The sequence below is a fragment of the Panthera leo genome, chromosome B4 (genome assembly GCF_018350215.1).
Source record: "Panthera leo isolate Ple1 chromosome B4, P.leo_Ple1_pat1.1, whole genome shotgun sequence".
NCBI classification, from domain to species: domain Eukaryota; kingdom Metazoa; phylum Chordata; class Mammalia; order Carnivora; family Felidae; genus Panthera; species Panthera leo.
Window position 1 is genome coordinate 35631507 of NC_056685.1, and position 25161 is coordinate 35656667.

General features: G+C 36.6%; 1 protein-coding gene and 1 pseudogene across 3 annotated transcripts in view; one reads left to right on the forward strand and one right to left on the reverse strand.

The window, feature by feature from the left end:
- The window catches only part of ADIPOR2 (adiponectin receptor 2), an 85185-nt gene that overhangs the window by 54166 nt on the left and 5858 nt on the right, over positions 1-25161 (reverse strand). The gene's annotated exons all lie outside the window — the stretch shown is intronic.
- LOC122225324 lies at positions 784-25026 on the forward strand (annotated as a pseudogene).

Consider the following 25161-nt stretch of genomic DNA (forward strand, 5'->3'; position numbering starts at 1 on the left):
ACTAAAATCATTCAGGTAGAGTAGTGGATTAATCAGTGATATTTTTTTCCTTTTAGAATTGGTTATTTTCATGTATTATATTTAGCAACACATCAGCCATGAAATATAATTCTAGCAATGTGTGAAGTAGCTGCCCAGTCCCCAAACAGAAATCAATTCACTCCTAGTTTTACCTACATAAAACCGCACACAAATTATCCATCTGTGATTTTTTTAATTGTCCTCAATTTGGAATAAAAAAAAAGTTGAGTGGCAGCTTTCAACTATTACACCACATATTGAGGGGTAGAGGGGGAAGATGTGAGGAATCTATATAATTGCCAGCTAATTTCAGTCACTTAGTGACTACGAATGACTAATGATTTCAATGGAAAGTGAAGAATTTGATGTGAACAGTAGGGACATATGCCTCCCTCAAATTTTTAAGACTTTAGAAGAAATGAACTCTACTTCTTTTACTCATCTCTTACTTAGTTTATAATTACCACAAAATCATCCACAGACTACAGCTCAACTGATGACAAGATACCACATAGTTATGATGAAAACCAACACTGAAAATAAATGTCCAACCTGGTCTATCACATTTTTCAAAGCTAGAGATTTATCTCAACACCACTTTAAAACTGTTTTCTATAGATAGGAATTTATACATCAATTTCTTAAAAGTTCAATATAAAGTCCAATCTAAATCATTGTAAACATTTCCAAAATCATTTTATTATCTGAGTTAACATGATCAGTTAAGTCATGCAAACATCACGAAAAATCTTACAATCTAATATGTTGCTTAAAAAGGAATCGACAGACAGTGATATCAACAAGAAGGAACAGGAGTTTTCAGCATTCATTTCCCACGAAACAGCAATTTTGATAATTGCCCATGGACTAGAGTACCTTTGTGGGAACCCTGGAGTCCCAGAGAGGTCTCATAAGCTCTTTGGAGGAAAAAAATCTGCAAGTAAGTACACTGAAGAAAGTAAGAAGAACAGTTACAACTTCACCAATGGCATACTTTCCCTAAAGCAGCACAAATCAGTGCCAAGAAAGAATCCTTCCACCTGTGATTTCTACCACAGGGGAAGGTGCGAACAAAATGAGCACCCACTTCCCCAGATCTACAGGATGCTGCTCAGGGGCCCCTTCATTCTCATTCCACCCAGAACACTGAGACAAAGCAGGGAAGAGAAACAGGGCTCACAGCAACTAGGGCACAGAATTCAATAAAGTGCCATGGATGTTACTGACCACTCACAGGCTCCAGCAAGAGGCCTACCCACAAACCTCATAAGACACATTACCTGAAGATAACCCCAACTAGGCCCCATGTGCCCCCAGCACTCCATGTGCTCTTCCCCAATGAAACCAGCTCACGCAAAGCACTGAAAATCATAGACAAAGCAATCACAGACGGCTGGCTCAACTCTCCTGGATTGAAAGATGGTACACGGCCTTCAAAACTTCAGGACACTGCCCTAGGAAAAAATAAATGGGAGCCTTTCAGCATAAACAACAAAATTGCTTTTTAAGGAAACTCAGTGACCTACATGAGAGCACAGATAAACAACTCAATGAAATCAGAAAAAGACATAAAAACGAGAAGTTCAACAAAAATATAGAAATCACAAAAAATAATCAAACACTAATTCTGGGGCTGAAGAATACAATAAATAAAATGAAAACTGCAATAGAAAACTTCAAAAGCATATTCAATCAAACACAACAAAGAATCTCTGAGCTCAAACATGTCATTTCAAATTACTGAGTCAGAGAAGAAAAAAGAAAAACAAATGAAAAACAACGAAGAAAACTTACAGGAATTATGGGCTACCATCAAATGAACCAATATACCCATAGTGGGAGTCCCAGAAAGAAAAGAGGGAGAAAAAAGGCAGAAAACTTATTTAAAGAAACAATGGCAGAGAGGTGCCTACGTGGCTCAGTTGGTTAAGTGTCCATCTCTTGACTTCGGCTCAGGTCACTATCTCACAGTTTGTGGGTTCAAGACTCCAAGTCAGGCTCTGCATGGACAGTGCAGAGTCAACTTTGGATTCTCTCTCTCTCCTCGCTCTCTGCCCCTCTGCCATTCGTGCACATGCTCACACTCTCTCTCAAAATAAATAAATAAACTTTAAAAAAAATTAACGGAACAATGCCTGAAACTTCCCATATTATGGGAAGGATATAGACCTCTAGATACTTGAGGCTCAGAGGTCCCAAAATAGGACCAATCCTAAAATGATTACACAACAACACATTATAACCAAATCTCAAAAGTTAAAGACAAAATGAGAAGTTTGAAATCAGAAAGAGAAAAGCAACTCATGATATACAAGGAAACCTCCATAAGGCAATAAGCAGATTTCTCAGCAGAAACTCTGCAGGCCAAGAGAAAATGGGATGACATATTAAAAATGCTAAAAGAAAACAAAAACAAAAAACCATCTTCACCAAGAATACCCAGCAAAACAGTCCTTCAGAAACAAATGAGAGATAAAGACTTTCCCAAACAAAAGCTGAGGGAGTTCTTCACCACCACACCTGCCTTACAAGAAATGCTAAAAAGAGTTCTTCAAACTGAAATGAAAGGATACTAATTAATAACATGAAAACATATGAAATTATAACACTCACTGGCAAAGGCAAGTATAGACTCAAATACAGAATACTCTAATAGTGTAATGATGTTGTGGGCATCACTTTTAACTTTAAAAGTTATAAAACAAAACTATTAAAAATAACTCTAGAAGCACCTGGCTGGCTCAGATGGTTAAGTGTCCAACTATTGATTTCGGCTCAGGTCATGATCTCAGTCATGCGATTAAGCCCCAAGTCTGTCTCAGGCTCCACACCAAGCACGGGGCCTGCTTGGGATTCTCTCTCCCTGCCCCTCCCCTGTTCACTCACACATTCTCTCCCATTCTCTCTCAAAATAAATTTAAAAAAAAAAATTTTTTTTTTAACATTTATTTATTTTTGAGACAGAGAGAGACAGAGCATGAACGCGGGAGGGGCAGAGAGAGAGGGAGACACAGAATGTGAAACAGGCTCCAGGCTCTGAGCAGTCAGCACAGAGCCCGACGCGGGGCTCGAACTCCCGGACCGCGAGATCGTGACCTCAGCCAAAGTCGGATGCTCAACCAACTGAGCCACCCAGGCGCCCCAAAATAAATATTTTTTAAAAAGTTAACTCTAGGGGTGCCTCAATGGCTCACTCAGTTAAGTATCCAGCTCTTGGTTTCGGCTCGGGTCATGGTCTCACAGTTCAGGGGTTCGAGCCCCACATTCAGCTTCACACTAGTGGCACAGAATGTACTTGGGATTCTCTCTCTCTTCCTCTCTCTCTGCTCTCTCTAAAAATAAATGAATAAACTTAAAAAAACAACTATAGCCATAATATTTTACTAATGAATACACAATATAAAAATATGTAAATTGTGACATCAATAATATAAAATATAGAATGGGGGTAAAAGTACAGAATATGTTAAATTGGGGGCACCTGGGTGGCTCAGTCAGTTAAGCATCCAACTTCAGCTCAGGTCATGATCTCACAGTCTGTGAATTCAAGCCCCACATCAGGCTCTGTGCTGACAGCTCAGAGCCTGGAGCCTGCTTCAGATTCTGTGTTTCCTTCTCTCTGCACCTTCTCCACCCACACTCTATCTCTCAAAAATGAATAAATGTTTAAAAAAAAAATTTTTAAAGAATATAATAAATTGTTATCAGCTTAAAATAAACTGCTGATTTTAGGTAAGCCTCATGGCAACCACAAAGAAAACTCTAGTAGATTCACAAAAGATAAAAAAGATACAGCGGTGTTTAGGTGGCTCATTAGGTTAAGCATCTGACTCTTGATCTCAGCTCAGCTCTTGATCTCAGGGTGTGAGTTCAAGACCTGTATTGGTCTCTGCAGTGGGCGTGAAGCCTACGAGAAGAGAAGAGAAGAGAAGAGAAGAGAAGAGAAGAGAAGAGAAGAGAAGAGAAGAGAAGAGAAAAAAGAGAGAAAGATTTAAAGCATACCACTATTTTAAAAAATCATTAAATCAAGAAGACAGTAAGAAAGGAAGAATGGCACAAAGGAAATAAAGTCAGAAAACAGAAGACAATTAACAAAATGACAAGAGTTAAGTCCTTACCTATCAATAATTGTTTAAATCTTAATGGATTCAATTCTCCAATGAAAGACATAAGAGTATGTGAGTGGATTAAAAAACAAGATCCAACAGTATGTTCACTACAAGAGATTCACTTTAGCTGCAAGGACACACATAGGCTGGAAACGAAGACATGAAAAAAGAGATTCTATGCAAATAGTAAATGAAAGACAGCAGGAGTAACTGTACTTATTATATAAAACAAAGACAGATTCTCAGTTAAAAACTATGACAAAGACAAAAAAGAGGGGCACCTGGGTGGCTCAGTCAGTTACACATCTGACTTTGGCTCAGGTCATGATCTCACAGTTTGTGGGTTCAAGCCCCATGTCGTGCTCTGTGCTGACAGCTCAGAGCTTGGAGGCTGCTTCAGATTCTGTGACTCCCTCTCTTTCTCTCTGCCCCTCCCCTATGCTTGCTCATGCACTCGCTCTCTCTCAAAAATAAAACATTCAAAAAGAAAGATAAAGAAGGTCATTATGCAATAATAAAGGGGTCAACTCATCAAAAGGATAGTAAGTGTAAATACACATGCAATCAACACCAAAGAACCTAAAAACATAAAGTAAATATGAACCAAACTATACATATAAAACATTCTCTAGGATGGATCATGTTAGGCCTCAATGTAAGTCTTAACTAATTTAAGAGGACTAAAAGTATATCTAACTTTTCCAACCATAATGGTATGAAACTGGAAATCAAAATCAGGAGGAAAATGGGAACAGGTGCAAAAAGGTGGACATTGAATGACACATTCCTGAACAGCCAATGGGTCAAAGCAAAAATTAAAAGAGATATCAAAAAAATACATGGAGACAAAGATGGAAAAAAAATATATCAAAAACTTCTGGGAGGCAGCAAAAGAAGTTAGTTCTAAAAGGAAGTTTAAGTCAATAAATACATACATTAAGAAAAAAGAAAAATCCCAAATAAACAATCTAACTTTATACCTCAAGGAGCTAGGAAAAAAACAAACTAAGCCGAAAGTTAGCAGAAGGAAGGAACTAAGATTAGAACAAAAATAAAATAGAGACAAGAAAAAAAATTTTAAAAAGCAATGACATTAGAGGGGCACCTGTGTGGCTCAGTCAGTGGGTGTCCGACTCTTGATTTTGGCTCAAGTCATGATCCCAGGGTCAAGGCATCAAGCCTCACGGCAGGTCCCACAGTGAGTGAGGAGCCTGCTTGAGATTCTTTCTCCCTCTGCCCCTCCCTCATCAGCATGCTAGAGTGCTCGCTCTCTCTTAAAAAAAAAAAAAAAAAAATGACACTAGGACTTGGGTTGTGGTTTGTTTTGTTTTGTTTTTTTTTTTAAGAGAAACAAAATTGACAAATCTTTGGCTAGACTAACCAAGCAAAAGAAAATTACAAATCACAGGAGATACAACAACTGATACTGAAAAAATGGAAAAGATCATAAAGGACTACTATGAACAATTTCACTCCAACAAATTGGATAACCTGAAAGAAATGGATAAATTCCTAGTATCATACAACCTACCAAGACTTAATCATGAAGAAATAAAAAATCTGAACAAACCAAAAACAAAGTAAGATTGAAACAGTAATCAAATGTCTTTTATTTTACTTAAGAGAGAGTGCACAAGCAGGGGAGAGGGGCAGAGGGAGAGAGAGAATCTTAAGCAGACTCCAAACTCAACACCCCAAACATCTTTTTTTTTTTTTTTTTTTTTAATGTTTATTTTTGACAGAGAGAGTGTAAGCCAGGGAGGAGCAGAATGAGAGAGGGAGACACAGAACCCAAAGCAGACTCAAGTCTCTGAGCTGTCAGCACAGAGCCCAACATGGGGCTCAAACTCGTGAACTGCAAGATTGTGACCTGAGGCAAAGTCACTCAACCGACTGAGCCACCCGGATGCCCCCCTAAACATCTTTGAACAAAGAAAAATGCACCAGAATGCCTGAGTAGCTCAGCTGGTTAAGGGTCCAACTCTTGACTTCGACTCAGGTCATGACCTCACAGTTCAGTTTGTGAGATCGAGCCCTGTGTCAGGGTCTGTTCTGACAGCATGGAACCTACTTGGGATTCTCTCTCTCTCTCTCTCTCTCTCTCTCTCTCTCTCTTTCTCTGTCTCTCCCCTGCTCACTCTCTCTTCAAAATAAGTAAATGTAAGGATGGAAGGGAGAGAAGAAGGGAAAGAAGGAGGGAGGGAAGGAGTGAAGGAAGAAGGGAGGGAAGAAGGGAGGGAGGGTGGGAGAAGGAAAGTCCCCCAGAGGACTTTACTGGTAAATTCTAATCAATCATAAATAAGAATTAATGCCAATTCTTCTCAAATTCTTCCCAAAGCCAGACAAGGACCCTATAAGAAAAAAGAATTACGAGCCAATATCCCTGATGAACACAGATGCAAAAATCCTCAACAAAATACTAGCAAACCTAATTCAATAGCATATTTAAACAATCATTTACTATGATCGAATCAAATTTATCCCTGGAATTCAAGGATGTTTCAACATATGCAATCCACAAATGTAGTATACCACATTAACAGGGTCATTGTGATTATCATTCATATGATCATCTCAAAAGCTAATGACAAACTACCATCATATGCAATGGTAAAAAGCTGAAAGCTTTACCTCTAAGTTCAGAACAAGACAAAGATGCCTGTTCTCACCCATTCTATTCAATATGGCATTAGAAGTCCTAGCCAGAGCACTTAGGCAACAAAAAGAAATAAAAGGCATCTTAGTTAGAAAAGTAAAATCATCTCTATTTGCAGATGGCAGGGCTTTTTTTTTTAATTTGCAGGATACAAAACTGATACACAAAAATCAACTGCATTTCTATACACTAACAAGGAACCATCCAAAAAAAAAAAAAAAAACAATTAAGAAAACAATCTCATTTACAATAACTTCAAAAGAATACTTAAGTATAAATTTAACCGAGGAGGTGAAAGATCTATACACTGAAAACTCTATAGTATTGATGAAAGAAATTGAAGACACAAATAAACAGCAAGTTATTCTATGTGCAAGGATTGAAGAACTAACACTGTTAAGTGTGCATACTACCCAAAGCAATCTACAAATTCAGAGCAATCCCTACCAAAATTCCAATGGCATTTTTCACAGAAATGGGGGGGGGAGGGGCTAGGGGGGAGTCCTGAGATCCATATAGAACCAAAATGAACTCCAAATAGTCAAAGCAATCTTGAGCTAAAAGAATGAAGCTGAAGGCATCACACTTCCTGATTTCAAAATACATTACAAAGCTACAGTAATCAAAATAAATGGTATTGACATAAAAACAGACTAGACTAACAGAACAAAATAGTCGAGAAATAAACACATGCAACTACAGTCAACTGATTTTCGACAATGGTGCCAAAAGCACATAACAAGGAAACAACAGTCTCTTCAATAAATGGTGTTGAGAAAACTGGATGTCCACATGCAAAAGAATGGAACTGGACCATTATCTCACACTATACACAAAAATCAACTCAAAATAAATTAGACTTAAATGTAAGACCTGAAATTATAGAACTACTAGAAGAAAATATGGGGGAAAAGCTTCTTGACTTTAGCATGGGAAATCATTTTTTGGATAGGAGCCCAAAAGCAAAGCTAATCAAAGCAAAAAGATGGTGCGATGACATTAAACTGGAAAGCTTCTGCACAGCAAACAAAAAAATCAGCAGAATGAAGAGACAATCTATGGAAAGAGAGAAAATATTTGTAAACCATATATCTGATAAGGGGCTAATATTCAAAATATGCAAGTAGCTCAACTCAACAGCAAAGAAAAAATAACCCAATTAAAAAATGGGCAGAGGAACTAAATACACACATCTCCAAAGAAAACACAAATGGCAACAGGTATACTAAAAGGTACTCAACATCACTAGTCATCAGAGAAAAGCAAATCAAAACCAAGAGATATCATCTCACACCTGTTAGAAAAGCTATTATCCAAACACACAAAAGATAACAAGTGTTGACAGAGGATGATCCTGCAATCCCACTTCTGGGTATACAGCCAAGAAAATGAAAAAATGTCAGGATCTCAAGAAGATGTCTGCACTTCCATATTCATTTGAGGCATTATTCACAATATATATATGTATGAAAGAAAACCTAAGTGTCCACTGACAGATGAATGAAGAAATTAAGATACGTTAACATTCCATTACACACACATGCACAGTGTTAAAAAAAGAAGGAAATCCTGCCATTTGCAACAACATGGATGAACCTGGAGGACATTATGTTAATAATTATGTTAACATTATATATAACATTATACATAAAACATTTAATTATATATATTATACATATAATTATAATAACTGTTAATAATTACTTGACATTATGTTCAGTAAAATAAGCCAGACACAGATCAACAAATATCGCATGAGCTCACTTAACATTTGTCATCTAAAAAAGTCAAACTCAAAAAACAGAAAGAATGGTGGTTGCCAGGGGTTGGGTAGTACAGGACACAGAGAGAGGTTAATCAAAGGGTGCAAAGTTTCAGTTACACAGGATGAGTAAGTTCTGGAGATCTAATATACAACACGGTGATTACAGTTAATAATGTTGTATTGTATACTTGAATATTGTATACTTGAATACTTGTATACATACTTAACATTGTATATTAAGAGGGTAAATCTTAAGTGTTTTTACTAGACAGATAGATAAGGGAGGGGGAGGTAACTGTCAGTTGATAGATGTGTCAATTACTGGACTGTGGTAACCACCTTACAAAATGTGTATGTGTGTATACATATAAAGCTGGAGGAGGGCAGAGAACAAATCTACATAGCAGGACTGGTCACAACGGGTGAAAAGCTGAAAGAACAGACAAATGGATAAACAAAATGTAGTATAATCATAATACGGATTATTCTTCAGCCATAAAAAGAAATAAAATTCTAATACATGCTATAACATGAACCAATGTTGTAAACATTATGCTATGTACCAAATAAACCAGACCAAACACAAAAGACAAATATTGTATGGTTCCACTTACATGAGGTTACTGGAACAGGCAAATTCAGAGACTGAAAGTAAAACAGAAGTTACCAGAAGGAATGGAAAGGAAGGAGTAGGAGTTATTAATTGGTACATATTTTTTTTAGGATGATGAAAAAGTTCTGGAAATGGTGGTGATGGTTACACAACATGTAAATGTATTTAATGAACTGTACACTTAAAAAAGGGTTAAAATGGGGACATGTGGGTGGTTCAGTCAGTTTAGCGTCCGACTCAACTTCAGCTCAGGTCATGATCTCACGATTCAGGAAATCAAGCACTGCTTTGGGCTCTGCGCTGACCTGTAGAGCCTGCTTGCAATTCTCTCTTTCCCTCTCTCTCTGCCCCTCCCCCAACTCGTGCTCACTTTCTCCCTCTCTCTCAAAGTAAACATTTTTTTAATGGTTAAAATGTAAATTTTATTTTTTTCACAATAAAAAAAAAAGTAATGAAGTACTGACACATGCTACAACATTTCTCCCAAAAGAAATGTTCAAGGTTTTACAGAGGGGGTTTGCCAATCACAATAGATGAAAGGTATTCTGTGCAAAGAGCATATGCAAACAAGAATAGTAAGGTCTATTCAAAAATTAGAGGACAAGGGACAGATTCAAGATATACTCAGTAGAGAAATATCAACACTGGATGACTGATTAAATGAGGGTCAATGAAGAATACAAAGACATTAGATGACTCAGGTTTTCTGCTTAGGCAGTTAAGTGTATTTAGAGAATACCATTCAATGAGATGAAGGGATGTTAAAGGGGAAAGTAATGAAATTGTTTTTGGAAATGAAGTTTGAAGTAACAAATATTCAGTTGATATCAGGAAGCACAAATTAAGAAAAGAGAATAAGCTTGAAAATAGTACTGGGTGTTACCAGTAACAAAAGTGATCTAACATAGTTACCAGCCTAACAACAGTGGCCAAAATCCTTTAAAAAGAAGTGAGGAGGGACAAAAATGAAAGTGAAGAATCCAGAGAATACCAAATATTACATGATGGACTGGAACCTAGATCTCTTGACTCCCAGGCAAATGTACTAACACCAGGTTGCCTTTCTAATGGAAAAGCAATGGAAAATTTTAAATTCCCACTTCATAGACTTCACTTTCCCTTCAAATAATACTGCATAAAGTTACTACACTGATTAAAAACACCGAGGTAACTTACATGTACCTCAAAATCAATTTTTTCTACCTGAAGAAATTGCTAACTTAATTGTTTGACACTTCAGGTCTAGAAATACAACTCTATTCTAGGAAATGTATTTTTTAAAAAACAATAGTTTGCATGTTACATAAGGGCAAGGATTCCTGTTTTGTTCACTGCTGAAACACAAATTGCAAGATACACAGGAGACATTCAATATAGGTTTCTTGAATGAACAAATAAATGTCCCATTCTCTAGGGGGACAAATGGAAAAAAGAAAAGGATTTAAAATTATTTATATTTAATCGTAAGTTGGGCTTGTTATTAGATGATATTAGTACGATGTATTACTTCACCTATTTTGTGATTTTGATTTTTATGTTGCCCTCAATTTTAAAAGAACAGGCAAGATGTAGAAAACAGTATGGTAGTTCCCTCAAAAAAATTAAAAATAGAATCACTATATGATCTAGCGATTCTATTTCTGGGTATACACTCAAAAGAATTCAAAGCAGGGTCCAGGAGAGACATTTATACACTCATATTCATAACAACATTACTTATAACAGCTAACACATGGAAGCAACCCAAGTGTCTTATCAATGGATGAATCAATAATATAGTCTATACATACAAAACACTACTTAGCCTCAAAAAGGAAGGAAATTCTGACACACACTACAACCTGGATGAACTGTGGCATTTTGCTAAGTGAAATAAGCCAATCACAAAGAACAAATGCTACATGATTCTACTTGTATGAGAGAACTTATTAAAGTAGTCAAAATCACAGAGAAAGTAGAATGATGGTATCCAGGGTTTGGGGGGTGGGGGGGGGGGGGACAGGGAATTACTGCTTAATTTATAGTTTCCATTTTGTAAGATGAAAAGAATTCTATAGATAAATGGCTGCACAAAACGCACAACATGACTGCACATTTTTAAAATGTGTAGTAAAAAAGACAGTAAATTTTATATACATTTTACAATTTTTTAATTGGGGAGAAAAAAAAACAATCCCAAAAAGTAATATACTGTATGATTCCATTTTTATGACATCCTTGAAATAACAAAAATATAGAAATGGAGAACAGACTAGTGGTTGTCAGGACTTAAGGAAGGCATAGGAGTGAGAAGTGGATACGGTCATAAAAGGTCACCATGAAAGATCCTTGGGGTTAACAGAATTGTTCTGTATCTTGGGGCGCCTAGGGGGCTCAGTCAAGCGTCTGACTGTTGATTTTGGCTCAGGTCATGATCTCACAGTCGAAAGACCAAGCCCCATGTGGGGCTTTGCGTTCAGCGTGGAGCCTGCTTAAGATTCTTTCTCTGCCCCCTCCCTGCTCTCTAAACTAAATTTCAAAATTAAAAAAAAAAAAATTGTCCTGTATCTTAAAAATGTCAGTATCATAAAAAGAAAAAACAATGTCAGTATCATGATTACAATATTACACTAGATATAGTTTTGTAAGATTTTAGCAGTGGGAGAAACTAGGCAAAGTGTATGGGGATCTCTGTATCATTTCTTACTACTGCACATGCACCTACAATTATCTCCAACAGAAAAGTTTAATTCAAAAAAAAGAGAGAAAGCAGGCAAGTCCAGCTCCACAGTTTTATACATAATACTCCACACCAGAAATTTCAATGCAAGGAGTGGAAAATCATGCACATAGTTTCCGATAAAAATACATACCACAATGCTAATAGCACCTGGGTAGTAATTTCTAAAAAAAAATCTCATCAATACATTTCACCAAATAATGGCGACCATAATGATAATAAAAACAAGAGTAACAGGTTCCTCAAAAGTTCCTCAAAAAGGTAAACAGAATTACTGGGATTCAGCAATTCCACTCCTGGACATATACTAAAAATTGAAAACAAGAATTCAAATAGATACTTGTATACCAATACTCCCAATAGACAAAACATGGAAACTCTACTAGCATCCATGGACAAATGAATGGATAAACAAAATGTAATATAAACACGTAATGAAATGGGGTGCCTGGGTGGCTCAGTAGGTTAAGCATCCGACTTCCGCTCAGGTCATGATCTCCAGGTTCCTGAATTCAAGCCCCATGTCGGGATCTGTGCTGACAGCTTGGAGCAAGGAGCCTGCTTCGGATTCTGTCTCCCTCTCTCTCTGCCCCTCCCCCATGCATACTCTCTTCCTCTCTCTCTCTCCTTCTCAAAAATAAAACATTAAATTTTTTTTAAAAACATACAATGAACTATTAAGCTATTAATAAATAACAAAAGAGGATTAAGTTTGGATTCATGGTACAATTGACAGAACACAGATTATCAGGGCTAGTGAGAGGGGGTAATGGCAAGTTATTGCTAATGGTTAGTTTTTGTTTTAGGTGATTCAAAAGTTTTGGAATAGATACTGGTAAAGGTTACACAACATTGTAAATATATTAAACACTAATGAAATATAAACTTAAAAATGCTCAAAATAGTAAACTTCGTATGTATATTTTATCACAGTAAGAAAAATGGTAATAGCAACTATAGCTTATTTAGTGCTTACTATACACCAGGCACTGTGTCTTTTAAGTAATAAAGAATTAATTCAGTTAAAACTCTGTGAGATATGAGATGGGTACTATCAATCCCCACTTTATAGATGAGGACATAAAGCAAAACAGTCTGAGTAACTAACACACAACTAGTAACTGGTGAGCTAAAATTTCAATCTAGTGCTCATTCCTGGTGCTCTTATTAATCAATGCTACTTCTATAGTTTTATTAATAAATGATTAATATTAGCAAAGAAAAAGCTCAATTCACTGATCCCTACTTGGGGAATAAATGAAAAGAAATTTAAAAATTGTAAGTCAAATTACCATTAAAAATTGGATGAATAAAGAAAATAGAAATATATTTCAAAAAAACATGCTCAGCTTAAAGCCCATAAAGTCCACAGCCTGTAAAATATAGAAAAAGGTACCAAATTAAAGTTTTAAGAACTGTGAAATAAGATGTCAAGGCTGCAATCCAGAAAAATATACTACAGTACTGCATTGCCTCTTTGTCTAATAAACTTTTTATTGATGTAAAAAATACATTCAAGAAAGCACACAGAGTTCACAAAGATCACAAAGCATAAATGTCACATAACCAGCAAGGAACAACATTCTGGTATCCAGAGGACACCTCTCCCCCATCACTGTACCGTTCTGTAAGCATTAATTTTAAGAGATCAACCACTTTCCCTGCAGTTAGTGTGACAGAAATCTTCCATCCGAATTCTGTAAAAACTTAAGCCAGTCAAGTAACACACATCAGTACTTCATTGATAGTGGTTAAAAAGGAAAAAGCTAGGGTTCAAAAGAAAATCTAGCACCTTTAATATCCTTACTGATCCTACTGATGGAATAAACTATTCCATCCTAAAAAATAATCCCATTCCATTAGTTGAATAACTAAATCTGAACAATTTGTATCCACTATATTTTACTTCACAATGAAGTCTGAAAGAGGAGGTAATAAGGGACACAACATACCAATACTTCCATGTAGAACATTTTGCACCATTCAGGTTTCCAATGAAGGAAAAGCATGAATTTGATATCAGGAATCTCATTAACCATGCACCAACTTCAAAGGCATACCTCAGTGTGGAATGATAGACCACAGAATAGTTTCAGTATACAACTTTCCAGTCACTTTGAAATTGGCTACTTTCACCTTAGAGGAAGCCAACAAAAACCTTGGGACATATTTGGCAGCCTGTCCTCTACCACTGAATAATCTAATTATAGAACTAGAAAGTGATGCTCCTAGATTTCAACTATTACACCCTACTCACTGTGTCCCAACTAATACAAAGAGACACTGCACTACCGGCCCTCAGAATCTGAAGACTTAATATCCTAATTTTTAACAACTTCAAAGGTCCATGGCAGATGGCAAATTAATGTGTAAAAGAGTCAACAATCTCCATGTCATGCATAGTTGTGAGAACTGAATAAGCTAACAGAGGCAAAGCACCAAGAATTAACTTAAATCATGCCCTGTGAGGTTAGCAATAGAATGAGATCACTAGTGAGAAAGCCCAGCTAAATACCACACACCAAGTAGCGATAGTCATATTTGAAGATTGTGAAGTTTCTGGTCACAACAAACACTAATGACAAACCAGTATTAAAAAGACACCTTAGGGGTACCTGGGTGACTCAGTCAGTTAAGCACCCGACTTGGGCTCAGGTCATGATTTCATGGTTTGGGAGTCTGAGTCCCGCGATGGGCTCTGTGCTGACAGCTCAGAGCCTGGAGCCTGCTTGATTCTCTCTCTCTCTCTCTCTCTCTCTCTCTCAAGAATAAACATTAAAAAATTTTTTTTAATTTAAAAAACTACCTTAATGCCATTTCATTAAATTTGTGCATTTCTCTCTGCCATTTTTTTATTTGGAAGATGAGGTACCCATAGTATACAAAAGAATTAGCTAAGTATAAATGTAGTGTTTAAACTAAATGGCGGAAGCCCTAGCTTATAATCACATAATGAAATGCAAAAGTATGGAAATAATGATAACTAACCAATACCTACTCTTCTCTCACTAAGCAATATAAAGAATCAAACCCAATACATGATTTCAAAATATGTGATGGGTTCAATTCTTTATACCAAGTGGAAATCATTCAATAGATTCTCAAAGGTCTCCAAAGATGAGGCTCTCCCACAAGCATTTCTTCAAATATTTAATAGTCCTTAAGGTCTAGAAATCCATAGTATTCAGGATGAATATCAAAAGACATCATCATTTTAGTTTTCCACAATGATAATATCCATTAGTTTGCTGCAAATCATTATTGTTAATTCAACTTTGACCAATCCAGGCTAAATAATTCTTATTCATTAAGCTTTTCCATAAAGGACTCATTTTTTAATTTCTGATCATTTCCTGGAGACTTTACTAGACTCGACCCACTTTTTTCATATCCTATCTAGCATAAGAAGCTCAAAACTAGATACAATATTATTAAAATGTTTACATAATACTCTTCACAATTATTACCATGTGATATGTGATGCAACATATACCTATAAAACATTATTTAGGCACCAAAGTAATAATAAGAGCTGTCATAATACACTCAGCAAGTCCTACTAATTCAGTCTTCAAAACATAGTCCAAATCTACCCATTTCTATTACTTTCTGGTTTCAGCCAGAAAATAAAATCTCTCTCACCTGTCCTAATACACTAGCCTATAAAGGTCTCCTTGGTTCCATCTTTGTTACCCAACTATCCCCATTCCTTATGCTTTAGAATCCAGAATCCACTACTCACACAGCAGTCACAGTGATCTTTATCAAAAGGCACCCCCTTGTTTTGAGCCCTCCAATAACTTTCCTTTATAACTAGAAAACCTTTATCCTGGCTTACAAAACCTTAAGTGATTTTAGCCCTACCTTTGACCTCTTCTTGTACCACTGTCCCCCTTGCACACTACATTGCATCCACTGACCTGTCTATTCCTCTAACACTCCAAAAGCTCAAAGGGCTTTATGTCACCAGGTTTCCCAAACCCTGGAATGCTCATCCCTCTGATCATCCCCATTGCAGGCTCCTTCTACACATGCTGATCTCAATTTAAAAGTCACCTACTCAAAGAATCCTTCTGTCTACACCATCTAAATTGGCACCTCCTAACTCAACTTACTCCTTACCACATGACCTTTTAATCTCTTTCTTGTCTGTGAGATTTTTGTTTACTACTGCTCTTTTCCCATTAGAATGAAAGCCCCTGAGAGAACAGACATTGTCTTCTTTATTCCTATATTCCTAGCACCTAAAACAGCAACTGGCACACACTAACTGTATTCAAAATAAGTATTTGCCAAATAAATGTATAGGGAATTACTACTCAAACTTTGTAAGAAGTTCAGGGGCAGAAATTAATTTCCCTGACCTCCCCAGGCTCCTAACACTAACTCCTTTATTCTTATTAATGTTTTTATTATAGCACCTGTCACAATTTACTGCATTTATCCATTTACATGTTTGCCTTCCCCTCCTGGAAACTTCTTAGGGTCAGAAAACCTTTAGAATCCATTTTTGTTTCATAACACGGATGCAAAGTAGGAACTCAAAACCTTTGTTGGATGTGTAGGAGGAGGAAAAAGAGGAGGAGAAGAACAGGAGGAGAAAGAGGAGGAGTACTTACTACATGCAAAGAACATTTCCCATGAATTATCTCTTTAATCTTTACAACAATCCTGGGGGATAGGTACAATTATTTCTTCCATTTTGGAAATGACAAAACCCCCAGGAAACTTCCAAATAACTTGCCTGAGTTAACTATATTTACAAGTGGTAAACTAACCTACCTAATCAACCTACTCTGCCTAACACCCAAGTCAATGCTCTTATTCACAACCCTCTGTTTCCATGAAACATAAGCTCTACTAAATGCATACTACTTAAATGCCAAAATCAGGAGTTTGAACACTGATAATACGTTGTACTTTACAACAACGTTGAAAATATTAAGAAACAGTCAAAAAATAGGGAAGAACATAGAGCCTTGCTACATACCAGAACCAATGAAACGACTGATTAAAATTGGAATTCTTCCCCAGACACTCAAAACATTTCTGAGTAGAAAAATGTCAATAAAACAAAACTGGTAATGGTGGGGGGGAGGGGGGGGGAGGGACTGATAAAATGGGAAAAATTCCTAACATATGCTACTGATACAGCCTTTAAGAAAATGGTACAGCTGACAACTGAGAAGAAGAAATACCTCAATTTTTAAGACAAGCATTCTCAAGCCTTCATGTTCATAAAATCTTAACTGCTATAAACACAAAGAAACATTTCAAATCAAACAGTTTATTTTTTAAAATTTACTTTGAATAGGGGAGTCTGGGTGGCTCAGTTGGTTAAGCATCTGACTTCAGCCCAAGTCATGATCTCACAGTTCGTGGGTTCGAGCCCTGCATCAGGCTCTATCTATGCTGACAGCTCAGGGAGCCTGTTTTAGATTCTGTGTCTCCCCCTCACTCTTTTCCCCTCCCCCACTCACACTGTCTCTCTCAAAAATAAAAACATTAAAAAAAATTTTTTTTAATTATTTTGAATATATAAAGACAGGCAACACTTTGAATCATTTACACTACTTTTTTTTTTTTTTTGCCCTAGCATGAAGTAGGCCAACTTTTAAGTAAAATCACATGGAACCTGTTCTAACTGCCATATCCCACTTGACCAACTTTCTTGAGGGGAGAAAAAAAAAAAAACAAATCCCATGATCATGTGAATGACAGTTGGGGGAAAAGTCAGTGGAGCAGACCACACAACTGGTCTATTGTTATGCCTAATGCAAATCTTCCTATAAAGATTTCTAAAGTGATAAAAAGATGCCAACTGTTATTTGCTGTGCTGCTACTTTATAGGCCTTTCCACCAGTTATCAAGTCCACTTTGGCATAAAAAATCCTTCAGCAATGTTTGCAAAAATTCACAGAACTGTACCTCTAAAAAAAGGGTGAATCTTATAGAGTGTAAACTATACTCAATAAATTTGACTTTTTAAAAAGCTAAACCATAAACATGACCAAAAAAGTTTCTACTCCTCAGTAAAAAAAAAATCTGAATTTTGTCAAATTCCCAAAACATAAAGTCAAGTTCTAAGCCTTTAAGAAACAGAATTGGAGGGAAGACACTGGACTTATGCTATATGTATTATATACTGTACCATTACAATAAAGTAAGCTAGAGGAAAAAGGTTATTAAGAAAATCATAAGAGAAAATACACTTACAGTACTGCACTATAAAAAATTCACGTATTAAGTAGACCTGCACAGTTCAAACCCATGTAGTTCAAAGGTCAACTATATTCTGAAGTTTCAAGTATCAAGATGTCAATGGAACACCTGCTTATCTGGTTTCCAAAGTCTGTGGATATTAACCAGCAATGCAAAAGACAGAAATCTGTTTCCTCAAAGTGTATCCTTAAACTGCACACCAGTTCTATTACAAAAGTGGTTGAGAAAAATGACATGGGTGAGATCTACAAATATGCTCTGTATCTATCTACTCCTCTAGGTTGTACTTCTGAATCAAGTAATCGCTCAATCATTTCCTCTTGCCCAGAAGTCACAAACTTGAACATGTGAAACAGCCTGAGTAAAGACAAAGGCTGTTACTGTGTTGAACCAAAACTGCTTAAAAGATTAACAATTCAAATTCTAAAACACACTGTTAAATGGTGCTGTAATAACTGATTATGCATATAAAAAATTAAATTAAATCTGTAGTAACTGATTATGCATATAAAAAATTAAATTAGATCCCTGCCTCATATTATATAAAAATACCTTTTTTTTTCAGGCAAAATATTCAAAACATTTTTTCAAAAACTTTTAGAAAGAAGTATGGAAAACTCTTAATGACCTTGGGGTATGGAATAGATTTCTTAAGACACAAAGGACACAAATAAGGAAAATGGTAATAGATTTAATAATCATTTATATTCAACAAAACCATATAAAAAGTTAACAAATAAACCACATAGCTTGGAAGAAAATATTTGCAATTCATTTAGCAGACACAACTAAAATATTTAATAAGCTCCTATAATCAATTTAAAAAGACAAAGGAATAGGCAGGACAGGTAGCAGATAGTCAATTCAAGAAATGGAAACTTGAATAGTCACTCAACAATTGAAACATGTTCAATCTCATAATTAATCAAGAAAAATAAAGATGATATGATACTTTTCTGTAAAAATATCATCTGATTTGTAAACACATAAAAAAATCTGGCAATGCCATGGATCCTAATGATTTGGAAACAGCAAATTCTCATATTCTCGTGCTAAAATAAAGTGGCACAATTTGGGAGGATAATTAGGCAATCTATGACATAGTTAAAAGTTCCCATAATCTCCATAACCTCCAACCCAATAACTTCATTTCTGGGTAATTTTCACTTCATTTCAAACTTAGTAACCACAGGGGCACCTGGGTGGCTCAGTCAGTTAAGTATCCGACTTTCAGCTCAGGTCATGATTTCCCAGGTCTGTGAGTTTGAGGCCTGCATCAGGCTCTGTGCTGATAGCTCAGAGCCTGAAGCCTACTTTGGATTCTGTGTTTCCCTCTCTCTCTCTGTCCCTCCCAGCTCAGGCTCTGTCTCTCTCTCTCTCTCTCTCAAAAATAAATAAACATTAAAAAAAAAATTGTAATAAACTTAAAAAAAACACTTAGTAACCACATAGATACACATACACAAAAAGAAACAAAATTTTCACAAAGCATTTTATCCATACTGCCTGTAATACAACCTAATACTTTTCTATCCTATTTTAATTCCTGATTAAAACTGAGTTCAGAACCCATTAATGGCTTCCAACATGCAGTTTAGAAAACCTGCCAAAGAGCTGAAATATGTGCACAAGGATTCCTAATCAGGAATGTTCAATGTAGCATTGTTTTTAAAAGAGGAAAAATTGGAAACAACCTAAATACCTATCAACATGATAAATTAAAAATGGATGTATTCATATAATAATGTAATTGTACCCCAGAAAAAAGTGATGACTATAATTAGGCTGAACCACAGGAAACTGTCATTCTTGTAGGTCAAAAATGGTAATGTATCAACAGTTTCATATGAATCTAAAAGACATGTTTCATGGGTTGCTTGGGTGGCTCAGTTGGTTAAGCCTCCAACTTCAGCTTAGGTCATGATCTCATAGTTCATGAGTTCCAGCCCTACATGAGGCTCTCCACATTGGGCTCTACGCTGTCAGCACAAAAGCCCAATTTGGATCCTCAGTCTCCCTATCTCTCTGCCCCTCCCACACTGTCATGCAGGCTCGCTCTCTAAGATAAATTTAAAAAAATTAAAAATAGGGGCACCTGGGTGGCTCAGTCGGTTAAGCATCCGACTTCGGCTCAGGTCATGATCTCGCGGTTTGTGAGTTCGAGCCCCGCATCGGGCTCTGTGCTGACAGCTCAGAGCCTGGAGTCTGCTTCGGGTTCTGTGTCTCCTCCTCTCTTTGCCCCTCCCCTGGTCATGCTCTGTCTCTGTCTCTCAATAATAAATAAACGTTAAAAAAAAATTTTTTTTAAGTAAATAAATAAATAAATACAGGCATTTCATGAAAAACAAGTTACAGAATATGCAGAACATTGTTTACATCAAGTTTGAAAATATGCAAAACAATATTATGATTTGTTTATAAACGTATTTCTATGCAGCTATTACATAAAAATAGGCATTAGGAATGATCAACACCAAATTCATGATATCATTACTTCTGTAAAGAAACTGAAATGTAATCCAAGAAGGTGCTTCAACTGTATGTGCAATTTTTTTCTTAAAAAAATGGAAATGAGAAAAATGTTAAGATATAATACAGCTGTAGAGTAGATACACGAATGTTAATTATATTGGTCTCTGTATTCTGAATGTTTGAAGTATTTTGAAGAAAAAAAAAAATCTGTTAGCCAAATAAAAAACACATGTGCAGCCCAAATTCAAACCAAACCCCATAAAAAATTTCTTCCATTGGCTTGAAATGCTAATGCTTGGTCCTAGCCCTTTAACTAGGGCCTCTAGCAAAAACAAACAACAAACAAAAAATTAAAGAAACAGCTTTTTATGTAATTCCCAATTTAAACAGTTCTTTAAAATCTGTCAAGAAAAGATTTACCCCTGGAAAATTGGTCTTATTCCTCCTTTCAGTTTAGTGCTATGTATTTTACCATATTTCCATTTTTACCTTTGCTGCCAAGAAAACCCAAATCCAAATTTTATTCTTAGTCATTGAATTATGCTTCCTCCTTTTCCTCCTTATAATTACATTTCTGGATGAAATTGGATATAAATAAATTCCAAGAAAATAAAAGTAACCCTCTTGTTCCAACATGCTAAACAGTTTTTACTACCACCACTTTCTTCCCTGACCCAAGGAATGTACAGATACAATTATGTATACACGCTCACTAAAGTAAGATTTCAGGGCACATAGGATTAAAGTGAATATGCTGCCAGTGAAAAATAATCAGCAATATACTAACAAAAAAATGCATACAAAAGGCCTAGCTGGCCAAAATTTAATAAGGTAATTAAGTTTGTCTCTTCAAGACCATATGCTTTATATGCTTTGTTTTCTAGTACATAATGTGGAAAATACAGAAGTCCAAAAAGAATATGCAATACTGTAAGTCAGCTATTAAAAAAATCTTATTTTTCTGTGCTCTTACATCAAAAAACTTCAATTGTCCTTTCCCACAGTTATTTTCCCCATGTCTGAAGACATTCTGGCCGTTTCCAGAATTTAGCTTCACTTTTCCTTCTGTCTGGACACTTAAAATGTCTGATTAAGCCAGGCTATATAATCACTTAACCAACATACATCCCTTCTAACGCATGGTATACTACGAAACAGAAAAATCAAAACCATGGGTCACGTGAAACAAATCCTCTATTTAATCCATTTAACTTCCAAAACTGAATACTAAATGTACTTATTAAATAGATTAGGTTAATTATTCCTAACAAACAGGTCCTAGGATATCAATCAGCCTTATTTCATTTTAGAATTAAAAGAGGAGATAAAGCTGCAATTTTTCAAGTTTGTATTTCACAAAGACTTTGAAAAGGTTATTTTTAACAGAATTGAAGCACTTCACTTAGCAAAAGAATACAATCCAATTTAGGTTTTAAAAAGACCATTTACTCCCTACTTGCTATACACCAGGACTGCTGTTTGATATAAAGAAAGCTATCCTCTCTTTACCCTCAAGAAATATATAATCTACTGGCCATCACTCAGATTTTTTTAAGAGGGGTGGCAAAATCACACTGCTTTCAAGGGCTAAGTAGGAAATCTTAATAGATGAACAGATCTAAGAAAGTACTAGGAAGAATAACTACAGAATGTAAGCACCACCTAAAATAATTCTAAATCAACTTCAATGCAAATCTCAGTAGAGATTTTCAAACTGCAACCAAATAAACCCAGCAAAGAACTGGCAAAGTTGGTGACGTTTATGGCACCAATTGGTCACTGCTACCCAGAACATCTAGACAACTTTCCTCAAGAGTTGAAAGATCTGCTCTCCTACAATTACACTATCTTGAACACAGATCTTCCAATAACATTTTGCAAATCTTTGATCTCTGGGAGAAGAATCTGATCAACCCATCAAGTTTGCTCTTTTTTCTTTTTGAGGGAGAGAAAGAGAGCACTTAAGAGAGAGAGCACACAAGAGTGAGCACATAAGAGTGAGCAGGGAAGAGGCAGAGGGTGGAGAGAGAGAATCTTAAATCTATATGCCTAGCACAGAGCCAATGTGGGGCTCAATGTCATGACCATAAGATAATGACCTGAGCTGAAATCAGGAGTTGGACGCTTAACTGCCACCCAGGCACCCCACTACTGTTCTTCTTTTAACTTCTACATTGCCATATAAGCTTCTAAGACTTTATACACTCATTTGTAACAGAACAGAATAGAACTGTGAAATACTGGGGCACCTGGGTGACTCAGTTAGTTAAGCATCCAACTCTTGATCTCAGGGTTGTGAGTTCGTGCCCCTCATTGGACTCTGCACTGGCCATGAAGCCTCCTTAAAAACGATAAAAGAGGGGTTTTGGGTGGCTCAGTCGGTTACGTATCAGGACTTGGCTCAGGTCATCATCTCACAGTTCATGGGTTCCAGCCCTACATCCAGCTGTGTGCTGACAGCACAAAGCCTGAAGCCTGCTTCGGATTCTGTGTCTCTCTCTGCCCCTCTCCCACTCATGCTTTGTCTCTCTGCCTCTCAAAAATAAATAAGTGTTAAAAAAAAAAAAATTACAAAAAAAAAAAAGAAAAAAAGTGTAAAATACAAGAATACTAGATGGCTCAGTCGGCTAAGAGTCCAACTTTGGCTCAGGTCATAATCTCATGGTTTGTGGGTTCGAGCCCCGCGTCAGACTCTGTCTGAGAGCCTGACAGCTGAGAGCCTGAAGCCTCCTTCAGATTCTGTGTCTCCCTCTCTCTCTGCCCCTCTCCTGCTCATGCTTTCTCTCTCAAAAATAAACAAACATTAAAAAAATTTTTTTTTAATTTTTTTTTTTAACATTTATTTATTTTTGAGACAGAGAGAGACAGAGCATGAACGGGGGAGGGGCAGAGAGAGAGGGAGACACAGAATCGGAAGCAGGCTCCAGGCTCTGAGCCATCAGCCCAGAGCCCGACACAGGGCTCGAACTCACGGACCGTGAGATCGTGACCTGAGCTGAAGTCGGACGCTCAACCAACTGAGCCACCCAGGCGCCCCTAAAAAATTTTTTTAAAAAAGAGCCCGATTTCAGCTCAGGTCATGATGTCACAGCTCGTGAGTTCCAGCCCTGCATGGGACTCTCTGCTGTCAGTGCAGAGCCCACTTCAGATCCTCTGTCTCCCTCTCTCTCTCTGCCCCTCCCCAACGCTCTCTCTCTCTCAAAAATAAACAAACATTAAAACAAGAAGAAGAAAGTGAATATACTATTGCAGAATTCCATATGCACATTTTAAGAGACAGCAATGCAACTGTAGCCAAGATATCTTTGAAAGTGATGACTGAACTCCAGAAGAAACATCTGAAATGATGCCAAGACTGCCAGTGTTATCACAATTCATGCTTCTCTAAGGTCACCAAAGTATTAGTTGCTACCTTGACCTTCCTCCTAGGAAAAAAAGAACAAGAGAAACAGGACAGTGACTAAGAATCTTAGTGCAGTATGCCATAAGGAAAACAGGCTCCAAATACAAGGAAAGGTTGAAAAGGTTATGGAAGTGCTTAGAAACAAAAGAAGAGGAAAAAAACAGAGGTGTTTAACTTCTCAGCTATCCATTTGAGTCATGATTCCCCAAGGTTTTGCAGAAATACTATTGCCGCTGAAGAGCTCTAAAGAGATACTCTACAAACTTATCTCCAGATTGGTGGGAATTCATGAGCTTTTTCTAATTTCTATCCCTTTGTGCAAAGGTTTCTATAGCAGCACCAAAGAGAAGGAGCAAGATCCTTCTGTTTGTGCACAAACATCTCATAAGCTGGTAGTCCCAGAGATCAGTCATTGCTCATAATTGAGGCCACCCATTTTGTTGTGGACAAGAACTCTGAGGAAATCATGACAGTAGGAATCAATGAAGGAGATTCTAAGAAAAAGATAACCGCTTAATGACTCAATTTCCCCAAATCCTGGCCTAGTATAAAACACTCAAAGTAAAGAATCTGATGATGTCTGCTGCAACTTTGACTCAGTTCTACTGAACAATGAATTTCTCAGATGCAGAAGAAATTCCAGGTTAAGACTAGATAAAATCAAGAGTACAAGGATATGGAGAATTAGATGCTAAAGCTTATATTCTAGGAACAGAAGTGTTGGAAATTGAGAAAGAGGAAGAGAACAAAAAAGATGCATGGGGAAGTAGCTGTCTCAGTGAGGCAGAGAATGCTAATGGTAAATAGGTTGATGTGTTATCACGCTTCCAAGGAAGAACAGCAACAAAATCTCCAAGAAGCTGAACAGCTTCAAGGAGGAGCCAGAATGTCCAATCAAAAAATAAGCATTCCTTCAGAGAAAAGCAACTGGCACTATAACATAAACTTTTGAAAAAGAAAAAAACAGAATGAAGTAACTTTCAAGCAACTTTTCCATTCCAAGACTGTTAAATATGTGTCATTAATCTGAAAATTAGTGAAACAATGATGTTCATTTGCATTAAAAAGTCCAGAAGCACTGTATTTTGAAAACCACAAAGCACACTATAGAACCATGACAGGTTGAATCCCTTTTTAAAAAACTCTGCAACACAAAGAGGAGCCCTATTATAATCAGATTT